This window comes from Amblyomma mixtum, chromosome 7 (genome assembly GCF_055824585.1).
Source record: "Amblyomma mixtum isolate Tamu chromosome 7, ASM5582458v1, whole genome shotgun sequence".
NCBI classification, from domain to species: Eukaryota; Metazoa; Arthropoda; class Arachnida; order Ixodida; family Ixodidae; genus Amblyomma; species Amblyomma mixtum.
The window spans coordinates 148,578,410-148,584,020 of NC_143018.1; the positions used below are offsets into that span (position 1 = coordinate 148,578,410).

Sequence of the window (5,611 nt, forward strand, 5' to 3'; positions counted from 1 at the left end):
CTATCCTCTGCCTCGTTCAAGCGAGGATTGTCTTCGATCTGTGCATAGAATGATGTCCTCACGTAGAACGTCGCAGCGTACAAAATGGCCAAACCTCCATCTTTTACCTGCAGGTCTACACGAAGAAACTCTACAGCAAAACATGGTGTTCGCCTAAATGGTGCAGACTATAATAAAACATCGCCAAACACGACGGATGAGAACCCTCGTTCTATGTTTAGTCAATCGCCTTTTGCTTTGTTTTATTATGAAGCTCTACAGGCTTCACACGACGAACCGAAAGGTGGCAATCTCGGGTTTTCTCGCATTCTCCGCCGCATTCAAGACAGGCATTACTGGCCCAGACTGTCTGCCGATGGCGCTTATTCAGTGAAAATCTGCAGAGCTCGTCAGCAACGAAAGACCCCTCTCACCGGAGCAGGAGGATTTCTGAACCCCATTGAACATCCGTCAAAGCCCCTCCAGCAGATTGACATGGACCTGCTTGGCCATTTCCCAAAGTCAATGGCTGGAATTAATTGGATCATCATAGCGACCGACTACCTAACCCACTACGCCGAGGCAAAAGCCGTACCGAACGGAATAGCAACAGAAGTCACATTTTTTGTGGAGTTCACCCTTCCGCGACAGGGCGGCCCCGATGTCTTCATCACGGACAGAGGAACAGCATTCACGGCGGAACTGACGCAAGCCATCCTGAGCTACGGCTAAAGAAACCACCGGAGGACAACTGCATACTATCCGCAGACCAAAGAACTGACCACCCAGAACGCCTTTTAGGCTCGTCCATAGCAAGGAGGCCAAGAGCACGCTAGACGCCATGCTGTCCGACGTTACCGACGAAGATAACGTCGGCATCGCCGCCTACCTTCAGCGTGCAGAAACCGGAAGAGCCGTCCGATAGCGAATCTAAAGTAGCAGCGGACCATTGCCAAGCGCTAGAACCTACGAACACGCAACGCGGAATACGAGGTCTGTTATAAAAGTATGCGACTTTTTTTTTTGCGAACACCTGATGGATATGAAACAAGCGCACTTCCATCAGCCGACCTTGAACCTTCGTGCGCATGCACGAATTGTTTCCCGCCTGCCGATAGCGTCAGTCGCTGGGAAGCAGCGTTTGAGTGAGTCAGTGCGCTGTGCTCTCGTCGGTTTTTTATTCCAAAGAAAATGGCGGAGCGACAGGAGCAGCGTTACTGCATCAAATTTTGTTAGAAACTGGACGACAGCCAAGTGGAAACCGTTCGGAATATTCAGTACGGCTTTCGGTGAAGATGCTATGAGCAGCACACAGATTAAGCAGTGGTACAATTGGTTTAAAGGCGGCCGCACATCGGTGGAGAGCGAGCGACGCTCCGGCCGGCCATCAACATGCCGAAATGACCAGGTCATTACCGAAGTGAACTCTGTAGTGATGCGGGAGCGTCGTGTGACTATCCGAGAAATTGCGGAAGAAGTGGACATCAGCAATTTTTCTGCACATTCCACTATCACCGAAGATTTGGCCATGGAGAGAGTTGCGGCGAAATTCGTGCCGAAGCTGCTCACGGTGGACCAAAAGCAGCTTAAGCAGCTTCGTGTTGAAGTCTCACAGCACATGAAGAATTCCACGAAAAGTGCCCCGACTTCATCAACACCATATTCACTGGTGACGACTCTTGGTTGTACGGGTACGACCCGGAAACCAAATCCCTGTCGTCGTAGTCCAAGCATTCCACGTCGCCAAAACCAAAGAAGGCCCGCCAAGACCGCAGCAATGTCAAAGTGATGTTCACTGCTTTCTTTGACTCCTTCTGTGTGGCACACCACGAGTACGCACCCTACAGCGTCAAACAACGACCAAAGAGTACATGGTGCTGTGTGGCGCAAGAGACCGGAGTTGAGTTCAACAGGAAGCTGGCGCATTCATCACGACATTGCTCCTGCACATTCCTCGAACTTGATTCGGACTTTTCGTGAAAAACCAGACTCCTGTAGTTCAACAGACTCCTTGCTCTCCTTGAAACAGCCAGAAGCCCTGCGAATTCTGGCTGTTTCCCAAAATCAAGAGACCATTGAAAGGAGCGCGATCTCAGACAAGAGAGGACATTATGGCTTCAACGACAGCTGAGCTAAACTCCATTCCGAAAAGGGCCTTTTCGGAATACTTCCAACAATCGCAGCACCGCCGAGAGAAGTATGTGGGGTTCCAAAGAGACTACTTTGACGGTGAGTAGGTTTCCAACGCTCCAGTTATGCCAGATGTTTTTCTTCGGCCAAAGGTCGGATACTTTTCTAACAGACCTCGTACAAGCCGGGAGACCGAGTATGGATTTGGACTCCGGTTTGGTACTGCGGGTTGAGTGAAAAATATTTGCGCCTCAATTGAGGCTCGTACGCGGTTCTTTGTCGGATAGATGAGCTGGACTATGAAGTCGTCAGTGAGGCAATGACTGCATCCAGGCGTCTAAATTCCTACTGTGCGCCCTAATGTACGATGTGTTTCCACTAGCGGTGCTTTTTTTCTTTATTGTTTTTCTTTCTACAGAAAGTGGCAGCCGAGACAAAAGGCTGAGAAGCCTGACGAGGCCTCGGCACCCACACAATTTGACATTGAAGACGGGTGAAATAATAGAAGTAAAACATACATCGCAGCAAAATAGTACATGCATGTGTAGAAATGTCACACGCAGGAGCTGCCGGAATACTAGCTATACAGCGAGAGTGAAATGACCAACATAACCACAATTAAATATACAAGCAAGATCAATTACATGCATGCAATAATAAACTGCAGACGTGGGTGGATTGGGGCCCTACTGTCACTCATGAACAAAGCCATCCGAACGAAGTTTTAGAGGGAACAAAATTCAACATTGTTGGCAATTTACCTAGTTACCTTGTTTTTTTTAAAGCATCGAGTCGACGCTCTTTCAGAGGGTAGTAATGCCGCGAATCTTTGTACTGTTTGTTTGCTCATTCCTCAAAGCCGCCTGCCCGCAGCTTTATCGCTTACTTTGTGATGCAAGACGTCACCGAACTTATCTCGCATGATCGCAGCCAGGCCTAAGTGATTCCACGTTGTTCCAAACAGTTGTGGTGAATTTTCACGCCCGATATCGAAAGTTACCTGTCAGCTTTAAATTGCGCTTTACCGAGAGCGTTATTCTGTTCGACGACCGCCGAGCACGCTTGTTCATTTCGCCGCCGCTAAGCGGCTCATTTAATTGTGAGAAGTAGCCTGCACAATAAACAGTGTTCTTTTAAATTCACTTTTCACTGCCTCGTCAGTGACGTCACTCCCGCCAGAACTGCGTGACAATATTCATGATTTGCAACAAACCTTATCATGTAATGACCGTATGTTGGAAGTAGATTACGTTATTTATGCCCCAGTTACTAACAATACTGATCAGGAATTTGCACTGTTTTTTTTTATTTAGAACATATTGCAGGCCTACAGTAGGCCCAAGCAGGAGGGGCGAATACATAATATATGTAAAAAAGAACAGGTTTAGCAACCTTTTAACCATATTCAAGCATGATGCAATCACTGGTTGCTGACACTCAATCCACTAATTGCAAACTCATGTCTTTTCATCGCCGTCACAACTCGCATTTATTTGCACACGCGATTTCTGGCCTTCTTGTCGAATTTTTGTCGTCCTATACATGACTAGGCATCACAAAATGCAGTAATGTGTCATTGCGCGAGCATGTAACCAATCTTATGTCATCTGCGAATAAAAAACTATACTTTCTAAGTCGTTATCTTGGTGACGTCCGTGAAAATGAAGTTTCTTGCTTATAAAACACTGGTGAGGTCAAAACATGGATATGAGATAAAGAAATCACCCCGGGAGTTGTTAACCGGCGTTCGTCAGGTATCCCGGCTGGCTTAAGAAGATCGGGTGAACCGATGCATCGCTGCGGGTGTGGACGTCCTCTATAGATGTAAGCACGCCCAGTCGAATATACCTATGGTAGAGACTGCCAGTTACTCAGTAGAGTATTCCCTTTGTCTCCTGGCAGCAGATAAGGAAGGTGGTCCTGCCCTTCTTCCAAAGTCCAAGTTGACTTGACAAAGCAAATGCAGCCATTCCTACGGTATTCAAGTGTCACACTATACGATCCTTCTCTGGAATGAAAACGCTAGCAAGAAAGTTGCGCACGAGATTAAATCTAGATCGTATGGTTAAGCAATAGCTAGCGATTCGCGCTGTATTCGGCAGGATTCGACGATGAACACAGCGCTCATGCTTGCCGAGAGGCCAGCACTTTGAACCCCTCGGGTCGCTCGACTGATAGCCGTATCATCGACGGAGCACTACCGCCACTGTTCAATTCCCTTCCACGTGTGGTGCGACCATAGCAGCTGACCCAGGAGATGACGTCAACAGAAGCGCGGCAGCGCAGCTATATAAACAACAGCCGCACCGGCCGACACATCAGTGGACTTGGTGGCATCGGACGAACAGGGATGCTCACCCATTTCTTCTTCATTGTGCAGGTTGGTGAGAAATACACATTATATTCTGTTCGTGATGACTCTCGTGCTTTGATGGTGATACCAAGTCCACAGTTTCTTGTTTCTACATTGGTTGATTGCTTGCATGTAATTAGATTGCTGCTACTAACATCTGGGGACGTTGAACTAAACCCGGGAACGCGCTCTGACTCCCTCAGACTCTGGCTCTAACACTGAAATGTTGAAAAAAATTCTTAAAGAGCAGACGAAAACCAATAAAGTATTGAAAGAGCTAACAGCGAACCTGAAGCAAGTAGAATCAACAGTCAGTAGTATCCAAGACAGGATTGCGGCAATAGAGACGGAAGTAAGCCGATTGAAGCATTGTGAAGAGAAACTAGCAGAATGCGATGAAGCTTGTACGAATACCAATAAGCAGATGCTAGACCTGGCAGCCAAGGTGGATGACCTGGAAAACAGGAGCCGACGGAATAACCTCCTAATATACGGTGTAAAAGAAGAGCCGGAGGAAGATGCGCAAGCACTAGAGGATAAAGTCAAGCAAGACATTTTTGAAGACGTTCTTGGAATAGAAGTAGTCTGAATGGAAAGAATACATCGAATCGGAAACCTCAAGTGAACACTCCCGTCCGATCATGTTGAGACTTTTCGATTTTTCTGAAAAAGCTAAAATTATGTCTAGTTGCTTTAAACTGAAGGGATCAGATGTATCTATAAGTGAGGACTTTTCAAAGAGAGTAAAAGACATACGATCAAACCTTTTGGCGTTCTGCAGCAGGAGAAAAGGCGAATGGAGCGAAAGTGTCTCTTGCGTTCGACAAGCTGAAAGTGGACGGAAAGGTACACATATGGAATTCACAACAAAATTGCAGAATGGAGGTATCTCGCTCAAGGGCTTCTGCACTAGATAAAACGAAAGTCCGACGGAAAAAATGACAAGGTGACCATAAAGTTCTTACAGTTGTATCGCTCAACGCGCGAAGTATAGTTAAGAAACTCAGCCTACTTGAAGGCATAATACTGTCTTATCAGCCACATATCCTGGTCATTAGCGAAACGTGGTTGAATGCAGGAGTGCAAGACTCGGAAATAACTCAGCCATCGTACAAACTTATCCGCAAAGACCGAGGCACAAAAAGTGGA

The 5,611-nt window shown here is 47.0% G+C and overlaps 1 pseudogene; it reads left to right on the plus strand.

Annotated features, from left to right (window-relative positions):
* The first annotated feature begins 4,366 nt into the window (after positions 1–4,366).
* LOC149337822 (uncharacterized) lies at positions 4,367–5,404 on the plus strand (annotated as a pseudogene).
* Positions 5,405–5,611: the final 207 nt, after the last annotated feature.